At 44.7% G+C, this 26881-nt stretch overlaps 1 pseudogene; it reads right to left on the bottom strand.

Moving 5' to 3' along the window:
* Window positions 1-24907: 24907 nt before the first annotated feature.
* LOC783528 (DNA polymerase epsilon subunit 3-like) lies at window positions 24908-26635 on the bottom strand (annotated as a pseudogene).
* Window positions 26636-26881: the final 246 nt, after the last annotated feature.

Below are 26881 nucleotides of genomic sequence, written 5' to 3'. Positions count from 1 at the left end.
TCTCATCCTCTGTTGTCCCCTTCTCCTCCTGTCCTCAATCTTTCCCAGCATCAGGGTCTTTTCCACTGAGTCAGTTCTTCTCATCAGGTGGCCAAAGTATTGGAGTTTCAGCTACAGCATCAGTCTTTCCAATGAACACCCAGGACTGATTTCCTTTAGGATGGACTGGTTGGGTCTCCTTGCAGTCCAAGGGACTCTCAAGAGTCTTCTCCAACACCACAGTTCAAAAGCATCAATTCTTTGGCGCTCAGCTTTCTTCACAGTCCAACTCTCACATCCATACATGAACACTGAAAAACCATAGCCTTGACTAGACGGACCTTTGTTGGCAAAGTAATATCTCTGCTTTTGAATATGCTATCTAGGTAGGTCATAACTTTCCTTCCAAGGAGTAAGCGTCTTTTAATTTCATGGCTGCAGTCACCATCTGCAGTGATTTGGGAGCCCCCCAAAATAAAGTCTGACACTTTTTCCACTGTTTCCCCATCTATTTCCCATGAAGTGATGGAACCAGATGCCATGATCTTAGTTTTCTGAATGTTGAGCTTTAAGCCAACTTTTTCACTCTCTTCTTTCACTTTCATCAAGAGGCTTTTGAGTTCCTCTTCACTTTCTGCCATAAGGGTGGTGTCATCTGCATATCTGAGGTTATTGATATTTCTCCCAGCAATCTTGATTCCAGCTTGTGCTTCATCCAGCCCGGTGTTTCTCATGATGTACTCTGCATGTAAGTTAAATAGGCAGGGTGACAATATACAGCCTTGACGTACTCCTTTTCCTATTTGGAACCAGTCTGTTGTTCCATGTCCAGTTCTAACTGTTGCTTCTTGACCTGCATATAGGTTTCTCAAGAGGCAGGTCAGGTGGTCTGGTATTCCCATCTCTTTCAGAATTTTCCACAGTTTATTGTGATCCACACAGTCAAAGGCTTTGGCATAGTCAATAAAGCAGAAAGAGATGTTTTTCTGGAACTCTCTTGCTTTTTCGATGATCCATCGGATGTTGGCGATTTGATCTCTGGTTCCTCTGCCTTTTCTAAAACCAGCTTGAATATAAGGAAGTTCACCATTTATGTATTGCTAAAGCCTGGCTTGGAGAATTTTGAGCATTATTTCACTAGCGTGTGAGATGAGTGCAATTGTGTGGTAGCTTGAGCATTCTTTGGCATTGGAATGAAAACTGACCTTTTCCAGTCCTGTGGACACTTCTGAGTGTTCCAAATTTGCTGGCATATGGGCTGCAGCACTTTCACAGCATCATCTTTAAGGATTTGAAATAGCTCAACTGGGATTCCATCACCTCCATTAGCTTTGTTCGTAGTGATGCTTTCTAAGGCCCACTTGACTTCACATTCCTGGATGTCTGGCTCTAGGTCAGTGATCATACCATCGTGATTATCTGGGTCATGAAGATCTTTTTTGTATAGTTCTTTTGTGTATTCTTGCCACATCTTCTTAATATCTTCTGCTTCTGTTAGGTCCCTACCATTTCTGTCCTTTACCAAGCCCATCTTTGCATGACATGTTCCCTTGGTATCTCTAATTTTCTTGAAGAGATCTCTAGTCTTTCCCATACTGTTGTTTTCCTCTATTTCTTTGCATTGATCGCTGAGGCTTTCTTATCTCTCCTTGCTATTCTTTGGAACTCTGCATTCAGATGCTTATATCTTTCCTTTTCTCCTTTGCTTTTCGCTTCTCTTCTTTTCACAGCTTTTTGTAAGGCCTCCTCAGACAGCCATTTTGCTTTTTTGCATTTCTTTTCCATAGGGTTGGTCTTGATCCCTGTCTCCTGTACAATGTCATGAACCTCCATCCCTAGTTCATCAGGCACTCTGTCTATCAGATCTAGGCCCTTAAATCTATTTCTCACTTCCACTGTATAATCATAAGGGATTTGATTTAGGTCATACCTCAATGGTCTAGCATTAGTTTGCCTAAAGTCCATCGTTTACCTTAGGACTTACTGTTGTTGTTTTTTTAATTTTAGTATTTATTCTCTGGCTGTGCTGGGTCTTAGTTTCAGCAGGCAGGATCTTTTAGGTGCAGCATGAAGGATTTTTAGTTATGGAATGTGGGATCTCGTTCCCTGACCAGGGATCTGGTTCCCTCCCCTGCATTGGGAGCCAGGAGTCTTAATCTCTGGACCACCAGGGAAGTCCTGTAGCTCATTTCTTTTTAGCTCTGAATAATATTCCATTGTCTGGATGTACCAAAATTGATTGATTTATTTATTTACCTTGGTGTCCTTCATTTGGGCAATTATGAACGAAGCTGCTATAAAACATCAGTGTGCAGGGTTTTGTGTAGACATAAGTTTTCAGTTTATTTGGATAAGTACCAAGGAGCAAGACTGCTGGATCTGATGGTAAAAGTATGTTTAGTTTTTCTAAGAAACCATCAAACTGTCTTCCGTAGTGGCTGCACCACTTTGCACTTCCACCAGCAACGAATGAGAGTTTCTGTAGCTCTACATCCTCTCCAGAATTTAGTGTGGTCAGTGTCTGGATTTTGGCTATTTTAATAGGTGTGCAGTGGTAGCTCACTGTAGTTTTAATTTGCATTTCCCTGATGACATTATGCAGAGCATTTAAGTTTCAAAAATATTCTATTTACTTCAAAACATTAATTAAAAATGAATTGCTGGACACTTAAGTTGCTTCCATATCTTAGCAATTGTAAACAATGCTGCCATGAATATCGGGGTGCATGTAGCTTTTCAAATGAGTGCTTTTTATATACTTTGGAGTGGAATTTCTAGACCATATGGTAACTTATAGTTTTTTGAGAAACATCCATATTGTTTTCCAGAGTGGCTGTACCCACAGCGTGCAGGGTATCTTTTTGTCCACATACTTGCCAATATTTGTTACTTGTGTCCTTTTTGAAGATAACCATTCTGACAGGTGTGAGGGGAAAACTCATGATGACCAGCGACGTGGAGAATCTTTTCATGTGTCTACTGGCCATCTGCCTTTCCTCTTTGGAAAAATGTCTGTTCAGCGCTTCTGTCCATTTTGTTTGTTTTACTGATGTTGACTTGTATGAGCTGTTTATATATGTTGGATATTAATTTTCTACTAGTCATATCATTTGCAAACTTTTTCTCCCATTCAGTAGGCTATCTTTTCATTTGTCAAGGGTTTCCTCTGCTTGTGCAAAGAAAATGAATAGATAAAGAAGACATAATACACACACACACACTATGGTGTGTATACACAGACGCACACAATGGAATATTATTCAGTCATAAAAAGCTAAAAAATTTGCCATTTGCAGCACCATGGATGAATTTGGAGGGCGTTATGCTAAAGTGAAATAAGTTAGACAGAGAAAGACAGATATTGTATGATATCACTTATATGAGGAATTTTTTAAAAAAAACAGGGCTTCCCTTGTGGCTTAGCTGGTAAAGAATCTGCCTGCAATGTGGGAGACCTAAGTTCAATCCCTGGGTTGGGAAGATCCCCTGGAGAAGAGAAAGGCTACCCACTCCAGTATTCTGGCCTGGAGAGTTCATGGACTGTATAGTCCATGGGGTCACAAAGAGTCAGACACTGTGAATTTCACTTAAAAACAAACAAACAAACAACTAATGAATACAATAAAAAATTGGCAGACTCACAGACATAGAGAACCAGTGAGTGGTCACCAGTGCGGGAGGGGAGGGCGACACAGGAGAGGGAGGCACACTGCTGGAGAAGATTAGACTCAAGGAGGTGGCACAGTGGGGAATGCAGCTGAGATTCTGTAGTGACTGTCAATGGAGAGTAACCTTTAAAGCTGTACTGAGAAAAGGAAAACGTTTTAAATGGAAACAAGGGAAAAAAGTTTGAAACTCAGCCTTGAGAAACATATTCCTAGTGGAAGGTGTGAAAGTGAAAGTGTTAGGCGCTCAGTCGTGGCTGACTCTTTGCAACCCCATGGACCGTAGCCCACCAGGCTTCTCCATCCATGGAATTCTCCAGGCAAAAATACTGGAGTGGGCAGCCATTTCTTTCTCCTGGGGATCTTCCCGACCCAGGGGTTGAACCTGGGTCTTCTGCATTGCAGGCAGATTCTTTACCATCTGAGCCACCAGGGAAGCCCAGTGGAAGGTTTAAGGATGAGCGAACAGTACTTAATTCAGATTTATCATTACATTATCATGTTTTTTATAATAAACATTTTGTAAGTATTAAAAAAAATCAAATTTTCCTAATTGCTGCACTGGCCTCTACTTTTCCTTTTTTCCCTGTTTTGTAATGTTACAATTTACATCATTTACTCTTTCATCAACCCCTCATCAATACAGGGTAAGCCTGTGATCAACAGGCAGGCACCAACTGCACTTCTTTTCTTCCTGACACTACGTGTTTCTACAGCGGGTCTCAATCCCTCACGACTGGGTGCTGAGTTCCCATCTGTGTGCACACCCCATAAATGTAGGTGTGTCATCTAGGGGTCTTAATTACAAGCAATAGACACTGACTAAGCTGGTTAAGCAGAAAGGGAGCCTGTTACAAAGATACTGGGCAATTTTGTTGGAAGGGCTGAAAGATCCTGCCAGGCTCGGCTTCCAGAAGCAATGTCCTAAACCACACTGCAAAACTGGTTTGATGAGGACCCCCTACAGGGACTGTCTTGCACTAGATTCTACGGTTGATACCATCTGAGCCCCAGTCTGCTGGAGGGCTTCTGATTGGCAGAGTTGGATCACGTCTGTGCTCTAGTAGCAAGGGATGCTGGGAAAGGGAAGTGGATTATTCACAGCACGAGAAACTCCCAGGATACAGGAAGGGTGTACCCAAGACAGTGGACATGATGATCCCATCTAGATATGACATCCTGGCACTTTATCAGTTTATCTGGCACTCCAGTTCTCCTTTGTCATCTGCATAGTCTAAACCTCTTTCTTGAGAGAGTTTTCGCCTCCTGCCTCTCCTCTATCATGAGGGTTCATGGACTTCCCAGAACAAGGTTAAAATCTACTGGAACTTCCCTGGTGGCCCAGTAGCTAAGACTTCGCATTCCCAATGCAGGTGCCTGGGTGTGATCCCCGGTCAGGGAGCTAGATCCCACACACTGCAGCTAAGAGTTCACACGCTGCAACTAAGACCCAGTGTGGACAAATAAACAGATAAATGTTTTTAAAAAATCTTTTGAAGGACGCTTGAAGAACTGAAAAGTCACGGATCTTCTCTCCAGAAAATACACATGCAAAGTAGATTTCATAGGTAGTTTCAGGAGGTTCCTAGGTCCCTTAAAGCCCATGCATGGGACCCTTGTCTAGAAACTCCTTCCCTCAAAGAGGTCTGTGGCTCAAAAGAAGGCTAAAAACCATAACTGCAAGGTGTTCACAATTCCTCTCATTTACCAGAAGTTGGACTTTCTCTGGGGAATCAGACAGTCCTGGATTTGAGCCCTGCTGGCTCCACCAGCTTAGCTGTGTGATGCCGGGCAAGTTATGTAAACTGAACATCAGTTCCCTCATCTGCCAACCAGAAATAATAATAATACCAACCCATCAGGTTTGCATGAAGGTTCAATAAGATTTATGTACAGGGACTTCCCTTACGGTCCAATGGTTAAGACCTCACCTTGCAATGCAGGGGATTTGATCCCTGGTTGAGGAGCTAAGATCCTACATGCCCCAGGGCCAAAAAACAAACAAACAAACAAACAAACCATAAAACAGAAGCAATATTGTAATAAATTCAATAAAGACTTTTAAAATGGTGCCCATCAAAAAAATCTTACAAAGAAAAAAAGATGTATGTGCAAAACACCGGCTCACAGAAAATGTCCCAAAACAAGTATCCACTCCCTCCTCTCCTTCTTATTACTTTTCTGTACCTTTTATCCCACCTGGTTCTCAGAGATTCTTGGAAAGGACCTCCAAGTTCATCTGCTGACGATTATCTGCCTTTCTCAGCCTCTCTCCTTACCTCCCTTAAAGTGACCGCATGAAGCCCCTCCTGCTCCTCCGCTCCTTGCTAGGAGCACGGATGCCTCAGCCGGCAGTTCTCAGTCCTTCTAGAGCTCAGTGGCGTGGGCTCAGGTATCGCCCCTCTTGGGTGTTGTTCCCATGATCTTCTCTACTCCCTCAGCTGTGATGTTGACCTGCCATTCACCCTTCATTCCCTCTGATCAAAAAGTTGAACGCTAGGACTTCCCTGGGGATGCAGTGCTTAAGACTCCACGCTTCTGTTGCGGGAGACGCAGGTTCTATCCCCGGTTGGGGAATTAAGATCCCACATGCCTCGAGGCCAAAAAAGAAAGAGAAAGAGAAAGCTTAGGTCTAGAATTTTCCTTGACCCTCAGTCTAGACCTGTCCCCCTGGCTCCGGAAAACAGTTCGGTGGGTGTGGGACCCCTCTGTTAGTAGCCACTTGCCTGCAAGTTCTAGATGAATCAGCTCATCTCTGCACTTTAAAAGCCACTCAGCCACAACTCTCTTTCTATTCTGAAATGCTTGTTGTAAGTCTTCAACACTCCTCAAAGGATGCAAACTCTTTTCTTTTCAGAACCTCTTATTTCTCATGGCTTTTCCAAGTTGGACAGGCAGGTAATCTGATTTTGTGGGAGGTGAGCATGTGTGCTGTGTGAGTGCTAAGTCACCGCAGTTGTGTCCTTATGGACTGTAGCCTGGGGATTCTCCAAACAAGAATACTGGGGTGGGTTGCCATTTCTTTCTCCAGGGGATCTTCCAGGCCCGGGGATTGAATGCACGTCTCATAACTTCTCCTGGGTTGGCAGGTGAGTTCTTTACCACTAGCGCCACCTGGCGGAGAAGGCAATGGCAACCCACTCCAGTGTTCTTGCCTGGAGAATCCCAGGGACGGGGGAGCCTGGTGGGCTTCCGTCTCTGGGGTCGCACAGAGTCGGACAGGACTGAAGCGACTTAGCAGCAGCAGCAGCAGCAGCAGCGCCACCTGGGAAGCCCAGGTGAGCATGAGGGAAGATTTTTTTTTTTAATATTTACTTATTTATTGGCTGTGCCAGGTCTTAGTTGTGGCAAGCAGTAGCTTCGTTGCGATATGTGGGATCTTCTTTTAGTTGCGGCATGCAGGCTCCAATTCCCTGACTAAGGATTGAACTCACGTCCCTTGCACAGGAAGCTCAGAGTCTTAATCACTGGACCACATAACATTCATCCATCTTGTAGCCTGTGTCAGAACTTTCTTTTTAAGACCGAATGCTATTTCATTGTATGGATAGATCATATTAATATTTTGTTTATGCACTGATCAGTTGATGGACATTTGGGTTGTTTCCACCTTTTGGCTATTGCAAGTAGTGGTAAAAGTTTATCTGGGTGTGTAAATAACTGTTTGAGTTCCTGCTTTCACTTCTTTTCGGTATATACTCTGATAAGGAATTGCTGGATCATAAGATAACTGTTTTCGGCCACACTGCATGACTTTCGGGATTCCCCCACTCGGGACTGAACCTGAGCCCGTGACAGTGAAAGTCCAGACTCCTATCTACTAGGCCACCGGGGAACTCCCTTGTTAGTAACTACATTTTTAATTTTTTTTTGAGGAATTGCTATTTATACCTTTTTTTAAGGAATGGTTTTCCGTAGCTGCTGCACCATTCTGCAGTCCCACCAGCAAAGCGCAAGGTTCCTCAGCACTTGTTATTTTCTGGGTTTTTTTTTTCTCTTTAATATCACCCTCCTAATGGCTGCCAAGTGGTATTCCCTTGTAGTTTTGATTTGCATTTCCTTGAGGAATGATGTTGAACATCTTTCTATGTGCTTATCAGCAAATCTTTTGGGAGAAATATCTATTAAGTCCTTTGCTTATTATTTTGAATATTTTTTTTCCCGTGCTGGGTCTTCCTTGCTGCATGGGCTTCTCCCTAGTTGTAGCGAGCAGGGGCTACTCCCTAGTCGCGTCATGCAGGCTTCTCACTGCAGTGGCCTCTCATTGTGGAGCACAGGCTCTCAGCACATGGCCTCAGCAGCTGCAGCTCCTGGGCTCCAGTGCACAGGCTTAACAGCTGTGGCACACGGACATAGTTACTCCGAGGCATGCGGGATCCTCCTGGATCAGGGATCGAACCTGTGTCTCCTATATAGGGCAGGCAGATTCTTTACCACTGAGCCACCAGGGAAGCCCATTTGCCTATTTTTAAATCAGGTTGTTTGTTGTAGTTAAGTTTTAGGAGTTCTTTACACTTTCTGGATATTAACCCCTTATCAGATAACATGATTGGCATTCCATAAGTAACTTTTTGTTCCATTGATGTGTCTTTTTAAAAAAATTTCTTTTTTAAAAATTTATTTTTGACCACAGCAGCACATGTGGGATCTTAGTTCCCCGACTAGGGATTGAACCAGCACCCTCTGCATTGGAAGTGCGGAGCCTTACCCACCAGACCACCAGGGAAGTCCCTAATGGTGTCCTTCAATGCACAAAAGTTCTACATTTTGATGAAGTCCCATTTATCTATTTTTGTTGTTGTGGTCTCTGCCTTTGATGAAACTTCCAAGAGAGCCTTGCCAAATTCAACATCATGAGGCTTTCTTCCTAAGAAGTTTATAATTTTAGCTATGACATTTAGGTCTTTGATCCATCTTGAGTTAATTTTTGTCTATGGTATGACGTCAGGGCCCAACCTCTTTCTTTGGCTTACGGAAATCCATTTTTTTCCAACACTGTTGAAAAACTCCCTTCCACATTGAATGATCTAGGCGCCCTCCTCAAAAATCATTTGACCATGTATGGGAGGGTTTATTTTTGGGCCACTGAATGTTTTCGCAAATAAAATGTTATTGAATACATGGCCATGCTATTTCATTTGAGAACCCAGCGTTGGAAGAGCCTAAAGTATTAACTACCTGACCCTTGACAGAAAAGGTTTGTCAGCCCTTGCTCACTGGGAGCATAAAACCTGCAGAGGTAGAAACATATGGGAAGGACTTCCTGGGCAGTCAGATGGATTAAGACTTCCCACTTCCATCAAAGAGGGCATGGGTTCATTGTCTGTTTGCAGAACTAAGATCCCACAGGCGTCATGGTGAGGCCAAATATGAAAGAAAAAAGAAGAAGCTCTTGCACAGGTTACAGTCCAGACCCTGAAGCTTGGGACACTGCTCCTTCGAGGCTCCTCTGGCTTCCAGCTCCGGGTCCATCCAATTGCTCACAACTTCTTACCCTTTAGCCTCACCCACCTACCCTTGAGTTCCCTCTGGTTTAAATTCTCTTCCCTTTCCTATCACTTGGGCACTTGGTTAAATGCCCCCTCCTCCAGGAAGCCTTTCCTGAACGCTTCTCAAAGGGTCTTAATCTATAGTCTGTCACACAGAACACGTTGTTCTCCTGGTTTGTAACTTACTATCTCTCCTACAGTCCTGGGGGAGCCAGCAAGGCAGCCCTCAGCAGCATCATTTGTCAATCCTTTTATAGCTAGCCAAAGCCTGGAACACAGTGGGCACTCAAGGTATACAGCATCTCACTGATCAAACTGAATAATCTTTGTCAAAGCCTGGACCCACTGGTTCACAGGATGGAGCAGTCTTGATTCATTCAGAGAAAACAAGAGAGAGCAACAACAACAAAATTTTTTTTAAGTTTGGCTGATTTAAAGCTTTCTCTCTTTTTAAAAAATAATTTTTTTTTAAGGGATCCCCTGTTTGCTCAGACAGTAAAGAGTCTGCCTTCATGCAGGAGACCCGGGTTTTGATCCCTGGGTCAGGAAGATCCCCTGGAGAAGGAAATGGCAACCCACTCCAGTATTCTTGCCTGGAAAATCCCATGGATGGAGAAGCCTGGCGGGCTACAGTCCATGGGGTCTGAAAGAGTCAGACACGACTGAGTGACTTCATTTTCTCTTTTTTTTAAATTAATTTTTGCCTAAAAATTTAATTGCTGTGACTCATCTAATTACAATAATAAACAATACAGTTTCTTTTTCTTCAAATAATAGCAAAAATACAGTTTTTGCAATGTGCTAAGTAAAGTCTAAGGTGCATTGCATGAGTGCTCAGTTACTCAGTCATGTCCAGCTCTCTGTGACCCCATGGACTGCAGCTCGCCAGGCTCCTCTGTCCATGGAGATTCTCCAGGCAAGAATACTGGAGTAGGTTGCCATTTCCTCCTCTAGGGGATCTTCCTAACCCAGGGATCAAACCCCTGTCTCCCACATTGCAGGCAGATTCTTTACCATCTGAGCCACCAGGGAACATGTGTCCAAACCCCAGGGCCACCAGTCCTGACAGTCAGCCTCAGCTTCCTCATCCTGAAATGGGGCTGTCAGGACACCTGCGTGGGGCTGCTGAGAGGGCTGAATACAGTAAGGCAGATGTGGAAGAACCAGAACCACATGTGTTCTGAGGACGGTGGCCTGGGGCAGGGGTCGGGTGGGTGGGAGGATGGGGGCGTGCATTTGGCTGAATCAGCACTGTTCATTAATTTGGATCCAGGTTTGAGACTTTATATTCACTGCAGGTTCAACTCTGTCTAATTGGGTCTAGGCAGTTGTTGCTGCCTGTTTTTTTGTTTGGCTGTGATGCATAGCACGTGGGATCTTAGTTCCAGGACCAGGGATGGAACCCGTGCCCCCTGCCTTCGAAGTGTTGAGTATTAACCATGGGGCCACCAGGGAAGTCCTTGTTGCTACCTTTTTGTGCCTGATAAAGTTCTCTGCTTTGTGGTATTGGAAACAGGGTCAGGGCTGGTTGGATGACAGACTTTTTGTTTAATATTCTTTTTCCAGGATGGTTTATCACAGGATATTGAATACAGTTCCCTGTTAAAAGATAGATGTTTAATTCATCTCCAGAAACCCCTTTCATCCCCTGTGTAACATACTCAAACCTCACTTCTCTCCTCCACAAGGAAGGAACCCTCAGCTACGTCTTACTGATGGCCCCACAGAACAGGGAGACAGACTCCAGCCAGGGCGGGAAACACTTCACCCTCTAGCTCATTGATTCTGTTAGAAATAGGAACTGAGCTTCTGAAACTGTGTTTCCTTCTCTGTCTCCTCCAATAAAATCAACCTGAATCTCAGATGAACTCAAAGGTGAAGAGTCTGGCTGTAACTCTATCATTCTGTCCATTATTTTCTCCTCTTCCCAGGTTTAGTAATTAAAATGAATTTGAAGGCCATTTAGTCTCATCAGCAGAGACCAGCACTCAGAGACCCACCTGAAGGGACACGGCAGCAGAGGAGAGATAAACAGAAAGGCCGTTGGGTTTCCCTGGCGCCTCAGATGGTAAAGAATCCACCTGCAATTCGGAAGACCTGATTTCAACCCCGGGATTGGGAAGCTCCCTTGGAGGAGGGCATGGCAACCCACTCCAGTATTCTTCCTGCAGAATCCCCCTGGACAGAGGAGCCTGGCGGACTACAGTCCACGGGGTGACAAAGAGTGGGACACGACTGAGCGGCTAAGCACACACACGGCAATTACACTATCTGGCGGCCAGTATTTTTACTGCAGGTGACGGCGTGGCCAACATGTGGCCGATATTTTACCAGCCCCCAGAGTGGACCTGTGTAACGAAATAGGAGAATATGCACAATATTCCTTTTCCAATCCTCTGAATTTTGTTGACTATTAAAATCTTAACTTGGGAATTAAACACAGATCATATGCAAATGAATATATAGTACGTTGCCCGTTTCCATGATACCTTGGGTCACAGACACTGGAAAATTAATACTCTTTGTTAATCTCAGTTTTTAATGCATTATCATCGTCTCCTTTATACCATGTGCCAAGCTCTACACTGGCACTGGAGGAAAAATGACATTTGCCATGAAGTCCCTGACCTCAAGCGTATTACAGTCTGGTCAAGATGACTAGGTTCGTCTTGCCTTGAATTGACCTGATGTCTCCTCCCTCTAAGCTTATGTCACCAAAATGTAGGTAGACACAAATTCAGCGGATGCCAAATACCACCACTTCAACTGCAAAACAATTATCATTGGCCAAGAACTTGTGATGAGAAAATTCCCTGAGCTAGATAATCTTCTTAACACACATTTAGCACTTCCCAAACATAGGCTCAGTTAGAAAGTTCCATCCAAGGAAGAATGTCTGTCCTACTTTGAAAAGGAAAATGGGACGACCCTACCATGGCAAGAACTCCGGGCTCCTTTGGCTAAAATTAGGGTTTCTCTAAACCAGAGCCCTTGGATCCCCAGGGAACAGGAAAGCCGTAATGGTTCTCAGGCTTCTCTTACTTTTCTCCTTTCTCTCTTTCCCTCCCTCCATTGCTTTCTTCTCTCCTTTTTAATTTTCCACATCTTAATAACTCTTCTTGCATTTTTCTGTGAGAAAGCAAACTACAAAATGTTTTGGAGGGTGCTGGAGTTTGATAACACTGGTCGTCTCAGAGTGATCTGAAACATATGATGGCTATTATTTGTGCCTTTGAAAAGTAAAAGTTGGAAACCCCAGTTGATATTTCTTAATAAATTTCTTTTGGCAGATAAAGTATCTTAAGGGTTAGAGGACGACCTGGAGAGTCTGCTTTAATTCGTGGTAAATACTGCCCTCCTGTGGACACATTGGATATTACAACCTGTGAATGCAGCTCCAAGAGAAAAGTTGCTTGATAATTTATTAACTGTTTTCTGCAAAGAGGCCTCTGTGTTTTCTTTCTTTCTTTTTTTTTGAGGATTTCTTGGCACCCTGAAAAATTCTGCTTATTCTTCTGAACTACTTTCCACATCCCAGGAGCTACAAAATGTCTGCAGTTCTCTGGCTGTGTGTGTGTGTGTGTGTGTGTGCGCGTTTCAGTTCAGTTCAGGTCAGTTGCTCAGTTGTGTTCAACTCTTTGCCACCCCATTGACTGCAGCACGCCAGGACTCCCGGAGCTTGCTCAAACCCATGTCCATGGAGTTGGTGATGCCATCCAACCATCTCATCCTCTGTCGTCCCCTTGTCCTCCTGCCCTCAATCTTTCCCAGCATCAGGGTCTTTTCCAGTGAGTCAGCTCTTCGCATGAGGTGGCCAAAGTACTGGACAGATGGCGTGTTCAGTAGTGCCCCACTATTTGTGACCCCGTGCGCTATAGCTGGCCAGGTTCTTCTATCCATGGAATAATTCAGGGGAGGATGGTGGAGTGGGTAGCCATTTCCTCCTCCAGGGGATCTTCTAGACACAGGGATCGAATCCATGTCTCTTGTATGTCCTGCATTGGTGGGGGAATTCATTACCACTGTGCCACCTGGGAAGCCCAATTCTCTGGATGATAAGCCCCCAATCTAGCTCTTATAACTAGCTCCTTTCCTCTTGCCTGTGTGTGGCCTGGTGACAATTTTCTGTTCAGAAAACATCTGGGTATCCCGTTATCCAGGGCTCCCCACAATTCCATTCATGTCCATCTATTGCTGCCGGGGTGTGAGGGGGAGAGCAAAGGCTATAAAGAGATAGGACAACTTCTCTTCACTGCGAACATCAAGGAGCGAGTACTGTTGGGCCTCCTGTTTTGCATCAAATATTCATCACTACATTACATGTGGAGGGCATTTATACAAAACATGTTAGTGAGCAAAACCCAGGAGAGCATCATTTCTGCCTTAAATAGCAAAGGAAGTGAGGATGAAGCTCTGTAGGCACTTTAGATGGAGAAACAGATCAGGCTGAGGTCCTGGCTCTTCCCTAATGTCACAGGGGCTCTGAGAAAGGCTCAGTGCCTCAGTTTCCCACTGTAAGCCAAGAATGTTGGATAAAGTAGCTTTAGGAACAAGTTTAGCTCTACATTTATATGATTTGTCTGGACCCTCTTAAAATTTCTATCCAAAGGTACATCCTCTGAGGATTTAGTTGTTAGCATATAAATGCCCAGGAAGAAGTCTCAGATGGGCCTTCAAATGTCTGATTGACTTGTATTAGTGATGTGTATTCATTCTCTGTTGTGAAGTACATCACTCCAAAACAACACGTGTCATCTCCCAGTCTCCACGGGTCAGGATGTCAGGTGTCAGATGGGGCTGCCGTCTCACCTGCTGGCTCAGCTGGGGGAGGATTGATCTGCTTTCTGCTCAGGTGTGTGGCCGTGGGCAATCCTCGGTTCCTCATGGGCTGAAGGACGGAAGGCCTCCGCTTCTTCCTGTGGGCGTCTCCACAGGGAGCCCCAACATGGCAGCTTCCTTCATCAGAAGGGAACGGTGAGAAGAGCCAGAGGCAGAGAGAGAGAGAGAGAGAGAGGGAGGGAGAGAAAGAGAGAGAATGAGGAAGAGAGGGGTGGGTGGGGAGAAGGTTAATCTTTGGTAACCTAATCTCGGAAGCGACATCCCTAAGCTTTTGCTGCATTATTTTAAGTGAGTCCCAAGGGGATGGGATAAAACTCAGTGTGGCGGGGAAACCAGGAGACAGTGTTCTCTAGGAGTAATTTCAGAAGCTGCTGATCACACTGTCACTTTAGGAAAGAAAATGCTTTTATACCCCAATACCTAAAATTGGGCTGTTCTTGCCTATCTCTTAGCATGCCTGGTTTTTAATGTGTGATCACAGACTCATTTATATGGGGTGCCACGCTCTGCACTGGCACTGGAGGAAACAATGCCATAGAGTAGAGAGCCTTGCATGTTAGTATAGTAGAGACCCCTTGCATATTACAGTCTGGTCAAGATGATTAGGTTCACCGTGCCTTGAACTGGCCCGATGTCTCCTCCCTCTAAGTTTACATCACCAAACTGTAGGCAGACACAGATTCAGCGGATGCCAGATACTCTACTCCAATTCCCAAACGATTGTCATTGGCCAAGAACACGTGATGAGAAGCTTGCCTGAGCTAGAAGATTTTCTCAATGCATATTTAGCACTTTCCAAACATAAGCTAGACTAGGAAGATCCACCCCAGGAAGAACGCCTGTCCTACTTTGAAAAGGAAAATGAAATTACACTGCCCAGTTTTCAGTCCAATCCCAAAGAAAGGCAATGCCAAAGAATGCTCAAACTACCGTACAATTGCACTCATCTCACACGCCAGCAAAGTGATGTTCAATATTCTCCAAGCCAGGCTTCAACAGTATGTGTACCGTGAACTTCCAGATATTCAAGCTGATTTTAGAAAAGGCAGAGGAACCAGAGATCAAATTGCCAACATCCGTTGGATCACCAAAAAAGCAAGAGAGTTCCAGAAAAACATCTACTTCTGTAGTGTCGTGCCTTCAAAATGTAGGTACATACACATTCAGTGGGTGCCAGACACCACTGCCGCACCTCCCAATGTTTGCCACAACCCAAGAACATGTGATGAGAAGACTGCATAGGCTGGAATATTTCTTTAACAAATATTTAGCACTTCCCCAACACAGGCTAGATTAGGAAGTTCTATCCAAGGAGCAACACCTGTCCTACTTTGAAAAGGAAAATGGCAGGACACTACCCTGCGGAGATGGCTAAACCGCTGTGCCTAGAACCAGAGACAATGGATTCCCAGGGACCTGGGGAATCGTAATTGTTCTCGGACTTCTTCTCTTACTTTCCTCCTTTCTTCTTTCTTTCCTTCCCTCCCTCCATTCTTTCCTTCTCTCTTTCTTTTTAGTTATCAGCATTTTAATAACTGTTCTTACATTTCTGGGTAAGGTGACTAACTACAGAGTATTATTGGAGTTGCTGGAATTTGATAACACTGGTTATCTCCGAGTGATCTGAAACATACGATGGCTATTATCTGTGTCCATTAAAAGCAAGAATTGGAAAGCCAAGTTGATATTTCTTAATTCAGTTTGGTATAAAAATATCTCAAGTAGTCTTTTAGAGGGCAGCGTTGATAATTCTGCTTTAAGTCATGGTAAATGCTGCCCTCCTGTGGACACATGTGGACATTACAACCTACGAATGTGGCTCCAAGAGAAGTTTCTTAGTAACTTGTTATTGAATGTCTTCTGCAAAGAGGGCCCTGTTTGATTTTTTGTTTTCTTATTCTCTTGAGAATTCCTTGGACCCTGAAAAATTCTCCATCTTCTGAGCCACCTTCATATCCCAGGAGCAACAGAATATCTGCAAGTCTCTGGCAGATAAACTACCACATCTAGCCCTTATAACTAGCTCCTTCCCTCTTCCCTTTGCCAGTTTGGTTACAGTTTCCTGTTTAGAAAGCATCCAAGTATCCATTCATGTCTGTTTCTTGCTGCTGGGGCGGGAGGTGGAGAGAAAAGGGTGTACAGAGATGCTGAGCAACGTCTCTTCATTGTGAACATCAAGGACCACTCTTGCAGTAAATATTCGCCACTACATAAAATGTACAAGACATTTATATAAAACACGTTAGTGCACAGAGCCCAAGAACACCTCACAGCTGCCTTAAATAGCAAGGGAGGCGAGGATGAAACCTGCAGACACTTTGGATGGAGAAACATGACTAGGTTTGGCCCCGGCCTTCCCCTCATGTCATGGGGGCTCTGAGAAAGTCTCAGGCTCTCAGTTTCCCAGCTGTAAACTGAGAGAGTTGGATAACATTTAGCTCTACTTCTGTCTGGTTTTTGTTTTCTGGACCTTTCTTGAAATTTCTATTCAAAGGCACCTCTTCTGATGCTTTAGTTGTTAGCGGGAAACGATGTCCAGGAATTGGTCTGAGATGGGCCTTCAAATATCTGATTGCCTGGTATTAGTGGTGTGTGTTCATTTCGTGTTGTGAAACACACTACCCAAGCTTAGCGGCTGAAAACAACGTGTGTCAAACCCGTCTCCGCGGGTCGGGATCTGGCCGTGGCCGAGCTGGATGTCAGGTGTCAGGCGGGGCTGCCATCTCACCTACTGGCTCAGCTGGCGGAGGGTCGATCTGCTTTCTGCTCAGGTGTGTGGTCGCAGGCAGACCCCTCATGGGCTGCTGGACAGAAGGCCTCCGCTTCTTCCTGTGGGCGTCCACAGGGAGCTCCCAACATGGCAGCTCCCTTCATCAGAAGGGAACCGTGAGGAGAGCCAGAGGCGGGGGAGAAAGAGAGAGAGAGAGGGAGGGAGGGAGGGAGAGAGGGAGGGAGAGAGGGAGAGAGAGGGCGGGCGGGTGATAGTGAATATGGAGGGAAGGGTTGGGGTGGGAGCAAACTTAGTCTGTTATAACCTAATCAGAAGTGATATCCCATCACTTTGCCTATAATATTTTGATTAAAGTCAGTCATCATTTTTTAGCCCAGTCCCAAGTTTATGGGATGAAACACAGTATGATGCGAATACTAGCCAGAAGTGTTCTTTGGGAGTCAACACAGAAGCTGCCAATTATACTGTGTGATTTCATGAAAGAAAATGCCTTTGAATTTCATTTCCTTTCCATGCAAAATGGGGCTGCTCAAGCCTATCTCCTAGCACGTCTTGGTTTCCAATGTGTTGTCATCAACTCATTTATTCTGTGTGCCAAGCTCTGCATTGCCACTGGAGGAAAAAATGACATATAGTCTAGAGCCCCTGACCGCAAGCACATTCCCATGTGGTCAAGATGATTAAGTTCCTCTGACCTTCAAAATGATTGTCATTGGCCAGGAACCTGTGATGAGAAAAATCCATGAGCCGGAAGATCCATAACACATATCTAGCACTTCCCCAACAGAGACTAGATTAGGAGGCTCCATCCAAGAGAGAATTCCTGTACTACTTTGAAAAGGAAAATGGGACCACCCTACCCTGGGGAGATGGTTGGACTCCTCTGGCTAAAATGAGGGTTTCTCAAATCCAGGTAGCCTCTGGATATCCTAGGATCTGCCAAGTCGTAATGGTGCTTAGATTTCTTTTCCTATTGTTCTTCTTTTTCTATTTCTTTCCTTCCTCACCTCCATTCTTTCCTTCTCTCTTTTTAAAACTTCTTCAGCATTTTAGTAACTCTTCTTACATTTCTCTGTGAGGAGACCAATTAAAAACTATTTTGGTGGGGGGCAGGTATATATTTTAACACTGATCGTCTCAGAGTGATCTGAAAGATATGATGGTTCTTATTTGCGCCTTTGAAAAGCAAAAATTTGAAACCCAAGTTGATATTTCTTAATCAATTCAGTTTGGCAGACAAAATATCTCAAGTGGGTTAGTCTTCGGAAGTTGACTTAGGCTATTTGTCTTTAAGTCGTGGTAAATGCTGCCCTCCTGTGGACACATTTAAACATTACAACCTATGAATGAGGCTTCAAGAGAAAAGGTGCTAGAGAACATGTTATTGAATGACTTCTGCAAAGAGGACCCTGTTACTTCTTTTTTCTTTTGAGAATTCCTTGGGACCCTGAAAAATTCTCCTTCACCTTCTGAACCACTTTCCACATCCCAGGAGCTGCAGAATATGTGCAAGTCTCTGCAATATTGGTATTGCAATATCTGCAATACCAAAGTAGCTCTTAAAACTAGCTCCTTCCCTCTTGCCTGTGTGTGTGGCCCTGTTACAATATCCTGGTCACAAAGTGTCCAGGTGTCTCATTATCCCAGGATCCTAACAAATCCATTCATGTCCATCTATTGCTGCTGGGGAGTGAGGTGGAGAGCAAAGGGTACAGAGAGAGGTTCTTTGTGAACAGGTAGGACCAAATATTGTTGGGCTTCTAATCTTGTGAGAATATTCATCACTTATAACATGTAAGGCCATTTACATGAAACATGTCAGTTAGCACACCCCAGGAAGGCCTCATTTTTGCCTTAAATAGCAAGAGAAGTGAGATGAAGCCATGTAGACAGACACTTAGATGGAGAAACCAAGCAGGCTGAGGTCCTGGCGCTTCCCAAGTGTCATGGGGGCTCTGAGAAAGTCTCAGTCCCTCCGTTTCCCAGCTGTAAGCTGAGAGAGTTGGATAAAGGAGCTTTAAGAACAAGTTTAGCTTGACTTTTGTATGATTTATACTGCCTGGACATTTCTTGGAATTGCTATTCAGGGGGACCTCCTGTGAGGATTTAGTTGTTCATGTATAAAGATGCCCAGGAAGAGGTCTCAGACCGGCCTTCAAATATCTGATTGCCTGATATGAGTGGCGAGTATTTGTTCTCTATTTTGATGCACATTACCCAAACTTAGCGACCCAAAACAACACGTGTCATCTCCCAGTCTCCACGGGTCGGGATCTGGCCATGACTGAGCTGGATGTCAGCTGTCGGATGGGGCTGCCGTCTCACCTGCTGGCTCAGCTCGGGGAGGATCCATCTGTTTTCCGCTCAGGTATGTGGCCGCGGGCAGACCTCAGTTCCTCATGGGCCACTGGACGGAAGGCCTCCGCTTCTTCCTGTGGGCGTCCACAGGGAGCTTCCAACGTGGCAGCTTCCTTCATCAGAAGGGAACCGTGAGAAGAGCAGGAGGCAGCGGGGAGAGAGAGAGAGAGGGAGAGAGAGGCAGGGAGAGAGAGGGAGGGCGGGGAGGGAGAGAGTGAGAGGACAGGAAGGGGGAGAGAGGGGTGGGGGGCGGCGAGGAAAGTTAGTCTTTTGTATCCTAATCTCAGAAGTGACATCCCATCACTTCTGCTGTCTTATTTTGATTAAATTGAGTCATTAGTTTTAGCCCAGTCCCAAGGCAAGGGGATAAAACACAGGGTGGTGGGGAAACCAGGAGGTAAGTGTCTTTCGTAGCTCATTTTCTTTCGTGGTATAATGGGCCTGCTAGCCACTATGGAGAACAGTGTGGAGATTCCTTAAAAAACTGGAAATAGAACTGCCATACGACCCAGCAATCCCACTGCTGGGCATACACACCGAGGAAACCAGAATTGAAAGAGACACGTGTACCCTAATGTTCATCACAGCACTGTTTATAATAGCCAGGACATGGAAGCAACCTAGATGTCCATCAGCAGTTGAATGGGTAAGAAAGCTGTGGTACATAAACACGATGGAATATTCAGTTCAGTTCAGTTCAGTCGCTCAGTCGTATCTGACTCTTTGTGACCCCATGAATTGCAGCACGCCAGGTCTCCCTGTCCATCACCAACTCCCAGAGTTCACTCAAACTCACGTCCATCGAGTCAGTGATGCCATCCAGCCATCTCATCCTCTGTCGTCCCCTTCTCCTCCTGCCCCCAATCCCTCCCAGCATCAGAGTCTTTTCCAAATTACTCAGCCATTAAAAAGAATGCGTTTGAATCAGTTCTAATGAGGTAGATGAAACTGGAGCCTATTTTACAGAGTAAAGTAAGTCAGAAAGAAAAACACCAATACAGTATACTAACGCATATATATGGAATTTAGAAAGATGGTGACAATAACCCTATATGCAAGACAGAAAAAGAGACACAGATGTATAGAACAGTCTTTTGGACTCTGTGGGAGAGGGTGAGGGCGGGATGACTTGAGAGAATAGCATTGAAACATGTATATTATCACATGTGAAATAGATCACCAGTCCAGGTTTGATGCATGAGACAGGGTGCTCAGGGCCAGTGCACTGGGATGACCCAGAGGGATGGGATGGGGAAGGAGGTGGGAGGGGGGCAGTTCAGGATGGGGAACACATGTACACCCATGGCTGATTCATGTCAATGTATGACAAAACCAATACAATATTGTAAAGTAATTAGCCTCCAATTAAAATAAATAAATTAAAAAAAAATAAAACGGGCCTGCTAGATGTAAAGAGCAGACTTTTGGACTATGTGGGAGAAGGCGAGGGTGGGATGCTTTAAGAGAATGGCACTGAGACATGTATATTTGCCGTATGTGAAATAGATGACCAGTCAAGCTCGATGCATGAAGCAGGGCGCTCAAAGCTGCTTCTCTGGGACGACCCAGAGGGATGGGGTGGGGAGGGAGGTGGGAGGGGGATCCAGGACAGGGGACACATGTGCACCCGCGGCTGATTCATGCCGATGTACGGCAAGAGCCACCACAATATTGTAAAATAATTAGCCTTCATTTAAAATAATTAATTAAAAAAATGGGCCTGCTAATGCCTAGGATGGAATCTAGGCCTGATGCTTTGGGAGCGAGAGTCTTAGCCGCTGGACTACCACAGAGGTGTCCGTCTTCATTTTTAATGTGTCATCACTGACTCATTTACACGGTGTGCCAAGCTCTGCACTGGCACTGGAGGGAAAATGACGTGTAGTACAGAGGCCCAGATTCATGCAGATTACAGTCTGGTCAAGATGATTAGTTTCTTCTTACCTAGAATTGACCTCATGTCTCCTCCCTTTCAGCTTATGTTACCACAATATATGCAGACACCGATTCAGCTGAGGCCAAATACCACCCTCCAGCTCCAAAACCACTGTCACTGGCCAAGAACGTGTGATGAGAAGCTTTCATCAGCTGGAAGATTCCTTTTACAAGCATTTAGCACTTCCCCAGCGTAGGCTAGATTAAGAAGCTGGCCCTTCCCAGATGTCCTGGGGGCTCTGAGAAAGTCTGAAACCCTGTTTCCCAGCTGTAAAATGGGAGAGTTGGATAAAGGAACTTAAGAACAAAGTTTAGCTTTACTTTTTTATGATAGATATTGTCTGGACCTTTCTTGAAATTCCTCTGTAGGGGTAACTCCTCTGAGGATTTAGTTGTTAGTGTATAAAGATGCCCAGGAAGCGGTCTGGGATGGACCTGTCACACAGCTGATGGCCTCAGATTAATTGTGTGCATTCACTGTCTATTGTTAAACACACTGCTCCAAACTTAGTGGCTCAAAACAACACGTGTCCTCTCCCAGTCTCCAGGATCTGGAGAGTCAGGATCTCCAGGTCAGGATCTGGCTGTGACTGAGCTGGATGTCAGGTGTCGGATGGGGCTGCCGTCTCACCTGCTGGCTCAGCTGGGGCAGGATCGATCTGCTTTCTGTCAGGTGTGTGGCCGTGGGCAGACCTCAATTCCTCATGGGCTGAAGGACGGAAGGCCTCCGCTTCTTCCTGTGGGCGTCCACAGGGGGCCCCAACATGGCAGCTTCCTTCATCAGAAGGGAACCGTGAGAAGAGCCAGGGAGGGAGGGAGGGAAAAAGAGAGAGAGGAAGAGGGAGAGGGGTGGTAAGTTAATCTTTTTCAACCTAATCTCAGTAGTGATATTGCAATACTTTTACTATATTATTTTCACTAAATTGAGTCACTAGTTTCAGCCCAGTCCCTAGTGGAGGGGTTAAAACCCAGTGTGGTGGGGAAACCAGGAGACAGGGTTTTTGGGGATTCATTTCAGAAACTGCCTACCATACTTTGTGACTTCAGGAAAGGAAATGCCTTTGTACCTCATTTTCTTTAGCTGTAAAATGGGATGCTCATGCCTTTCTCCTAGCATACCCTGGTTTTTAATGTGTTATCATCGACTTATTTATTTTGTGCTGCAAGCTCTGAACTGGCATTGGAGGGAAAAATGATATATAATATAGAGTCCCAGACCTCAAGCATATTACAGTCTGGTCAAGTACATTAAGTTCATTTTGCCTTCCACTGGCTTGATATTTCTTCCCTTTAAGCTTATGCCACCGAAATATTTGTAGACACAAATTCAGCTGATGCCCAATACCACCACTCCAACTCCACAAGAATTGTCATTAGCCAAGAACACGTGATGAGAAACTTCCATGAGCCGAAGATTTCCTTAACTTGTATTTAGCACTTCCCCAACACAGACTAGATTAGGAGGCTCCATCCAAGGAAGAACACATGTCCTACTCTGAAAAGAAAAATGCCACTACACCACCATGGGGAGATGGTTTGACTCCTCTGGCTAAAATTAGGGTTTCTCAAACCAGAGCCTCTGGGTCCCCAGGTAACGGGAATTGCCGGGAGCCAGCGTGAGGAACTCCGCCCGTGGCAAAGGTCATGAGGAAGGAGGCTTGACATACGCAAAGGCGGGATTGAGCCTCAGGAGTCCCCCTGGAAATTCTCGAGCATCTACCCCCAAAACCAGAGTCTGCCTACTTTACTGCTTTGTGCTCTCACCTACACCTCTGACTTTACGGGGGGCTGTCCCCCACCAGCTCTTTCAGAGAAGGAGTTAACTTAGAGCTTCAGTTAATAATAATTCCTGGGCGTGACAGGAGTGTTTCAACCTACAAACTCCTCTTAAGGTTCTCTAGCCTGCCTGACAGGCTTGTCCAGCCACATGTGATTGTTCACAGCCTCCCAACTGTGAGAGGCACGAGATGCTCTAAACTTTCTAAAAACAGATTCTTTTGAGAAGTTAGAAAATTATTAGTATAGTATTAGTGGGCTAGTTAGGAATTATACCGGTGGAGGGTTTCATTGTTGAACCAATGTTTGCTGCTAAGTCTCCACATCCCCTGCCCTTATACACATTAATGAATATATAGAAGAAATAAGTATTAACCTTTGATATTAATCACGTTAGACCTTAGGCTAAGCAAATTCTTTCCTTAATTAAAACCCACTACACCCTCACCCTATAGGAATGTAACTTTATCTGGTACCTTTGGAAGGTGGTGTCTGTTTTAAGAATAATCACTCCTGGAGAAATAAGTGTTCTGGTTGACTGACCGCTATCACAAGGAGAGGGTCATAAATTGTCAGCAGGCCCCCTGGCCAGAAGATGATGTAACACCCCTAAGACCTTTGTATACATTTGTATAAAGCACCTGACTTTAATAAATGTCAGGACTGCTGACCCCGCGTGACTTTTGTATAACATCTCAGTGTATAAAAACAGACCCTGGAAAATAAAAAAAGGGGATCAGTTCCTCGAAAGACTGGTCTCCCCATGTCGTTCTTTCTCTCACCTTCTGGCTGAATTCCCATCTGGAAAGTGGAGGCTCGTCAAGCCTACTAATTATGCCTGGGCTTCTAAGATCTGACCGGGGAGGGCTTAGTGTCTCCTCTCCTTCGGGAGAACGGGAGGACGCCTGCGGCCTACGTAGGTGATGTAAATTCCTTGTCTTGGAATTTTATTAGCTTTCCACGTAAACCAAGTTATTCAGCCATTTTTCTCCACTGAATTTTCCTACTGAGCTATCCTCATTCTATTACTCTTTATATCTCTAATTAATATTTAATTAAAGCTATTGTATCCTGATTTACCAAAGCCATCTCCCCTTCGAATTCCCTGGATCCACCGGGGCTGGACCCTGGCAGGGAATAGTATTGGTTCTCAGACTTTTTCTCTTACTATTCTCTTGCCTCTCTTTATTTTCTTCCCTCCCTCCATTCCTGCCTTTCTTAATTTTCAGCATTTTAATAATACTTCTTTTTTTCACTTTTAACAATAATGTTTATTATACAAAGCATTATCATTTTCTCAATAGTCTTCACTCATTTATCAACAAACTTACACTGTACTCATTTAATAAATCAACAGTGTCAAACTACACTTCACTACTTTTCGACCTCCAAGCACTCAACTTAGAGACCAACAAAACAGTGCTCGGAGCACTAAAAGGAAAGAGAAGAAAACCTGGAAAGGTCAACTGAGATACTTAGGAGCAGTTAAAGGGGATGGGTGAGGGGAGGAATTAGATTCCCCAGCACCATCAGATTTCCCTCACGGGTCAAAGAGGTTTACAAAATCAGTTTTAAGACATAAGGATAGAATTAGGGAATCAGAGGAAGCCATACTCTGGGATATTGCAGGTCATCCAAGTTCCTGGGTTGGCAGAAGTAAGAAAAAGAGGGGCAGAGAAAATGGGAATGGGGAGCATAGGAGAGGTAGGACAGACAGGAGGTGAGAAGGACAGAGGGAGAAAGCTGCGCCTAGAAGATGTAAAGGTCAGAACTTGTAATGAATTGGAAAAACGAAAAGCCATAGTCACAAATCTGGAAGATGGACCACGGGAAGGGAAAGCCTGGAGTTTTATACCTTCCATGAGATGATGACAAATCCTGAAACCGTACAGTGGCAGGCAGTGAGGTGCATTTAAGACTAAATCATCTGTTTTATAAGAGTGACACATTGGCAATCTTGTTTAACTAATTCTACTCTGTGCATTTAAAAACATTATGTGCCTAGAAGATAGCCACCCAGGCAGGTTACACACCTAACAGGCAATATAGAAGGGCTCCAGGCCAAGTGGGTCTGTAGAAAACAAAATTCAATTAATGTTACTGTCAAGTGAAGAGACAGCTGATTTCATTGTTTCTTCAACCCTTTTAATAATTTCCTAAAGCTAAGCCATTCTGATCACTTGAAATAAGCTAGTATTGCCAAATACTACATAATCAAATAGGTTGATTGTAATAAAACCCCAATTTTTCCTGAGCCTTAACTGCCTCTGTGATCCGGAACATAGTTGGCAGCATGGAAGTTATTATTACTTTTTTGGGGGGGCAGGGAGGGAAGTGGGGATCAATAATTGCCTAACTATATGTGTATGTAAACAAAAGAGATCAAACTGACCAATTAAATTAGCCATTCAGAATCCCTCTTGCCAAAAAGTTATAACCTTGAGACTGATTAAGCAAAACAGGTTTGTGCTACTCAGATGCTCTGAGTCTGGGAAGCACTGGCTTTGATGATAATCCTGATGATAATTCAGATTTTATTTCGATCTTCTCAGGCTCTTCTGTGAAGACTACTCTGCGCAGCAGGAAGAAGCCTCACACAAACGTGTTCCAGGATTGGCGTGGTTCTGTCCAAGGGGCGTCTCCCCATGCTCTTCAGTTGTCCACTTTCTTCATTCTGTTCTTCCTCCTTCAGCCTTTCCTCATCTTTATCGTTGTCCTCATCCCTGTGCTTGTCCTGCTCTTCCGAATCTGTTTTGGTTTTTCTTGTCTTTGTTCTTTTTCTTTTGCTCTGAAGCTTCCTTCTTGCCTTTCTGCTCCCTCCTATAAGCTTCCAGAGCTTCTTTTAACCGGGTAAGGAACCGCTGAAACTCCATCTCCTCCATGGCAGACAGCAAATCGTTGGCATTCAGTGTCTTGAGCTTCCCTCTCATCGCGAAGCTGTTGGCACAGGATGTGGCATTAGCTCAAAGACGCTGGCGGCGCGGGAGGTGGAGATGTTGACACCGTCCCGGAGCGCCTCCTTGATGATTCCGGTGATGACGGCGTTGGGAGGTTTAGGTCCTCGGGCCTCTCCGCCATGGCCGCGGCCGGGGACCGTGCCTGCGACCTCCGCTTCAGGCCCCTACGGCGTCCGCACTTCCCGCATCGCCGTAGTCTGACCCAGCGAGGCTTCATCCTGCCCCGCGTGGCCCCAGTAATACCTCTTCTTACATTTCTCTCTGAGAAGGCCAACTACAAAAATCTGGGGTGTTGCTGGAATAACATAACACTGGTTATCTCAGAGTGATCTGAAACATAAGATGGTTCTTATTTGTACCTCTGAAAAGCAAAAACTGGAAACCCAAGTTGGTATTTCCTAATAAATTCAGTTTGGCAGACATAGTATCTCAAGTGGTTAGTCTTGAGAGGACAGGTTGGGACACGTTGCTTTAAGTCATGGTAAATGCTGCCCTCCGGTGGACACATGTGGACATTACACTATGAATGAGGCGCCAAGAGCAAAGGCGCTTGAAAACTTGTTACTGAACATCTTCGCCTAAGGGGGTCTGTTTGTTGTTTTTCTTTTCTCTTGAGGGATTTCTTGGGACCCTGAAAAATTCTGACTTGTCTTCAGAACCACTTTCCACATCCCAGGAGCTACAAAATATCTGCAATTTTCTGGCTTATAAGCTACCAAATCTAGCTTTTATAACTACCTCCTTCCCTCTTGCCTACCTGTGGCTTGCTTACAAAGTTTTCTCTTTAGAAAGCAACCAGGTATCCCTATTTTCCAGGGCTCTTAACGATTCCACTCATGTCTGTTTCTTGCTGCTGGAGAAGGAGGTGGAGAACCAAGGGGATAAAGAGATAAAGAGATAGTGAGGAACTTCTTTTCATTGTGAACATCAAGGAGCAAATATAGTTGGGCTTCCACTCTTGCAGCAAATATTCAAAGCTATGGCAGACCTAGACAGCATATTAAAAAGCAGAGGCATTATTTCACTGACAAAGGTCTTGTATAGTCAAAGCTATGGTTTTTGAGACATTACTTTGCCAACAAAGGTCCGTCTAGTCAAGGCTATGGTTTTTCCTGTGGTCATGTATGGATGTGAGAGTTGGACTGTGAAGAA

The sequence above is a fragment of the Bos taurus genome, chromosome 8 (assembly GCF_002263795.3).
Source record: "Bos taurus isolate L1 Dominette 01449 registration number 42190680 breed Hereford chromosome 8, ARS-UCD2.0, whole genome shotgun sequence".
NCBI lineage: Eukaryota > Metazoa > Chordata > Mammalia > Artiodactyla > Bovidae > Bos > Bos taurus.
Note: the sequence above shows the minus strand (reverse complement) of the source record. Positions and strands in the feature narration are given on the sequence as shown.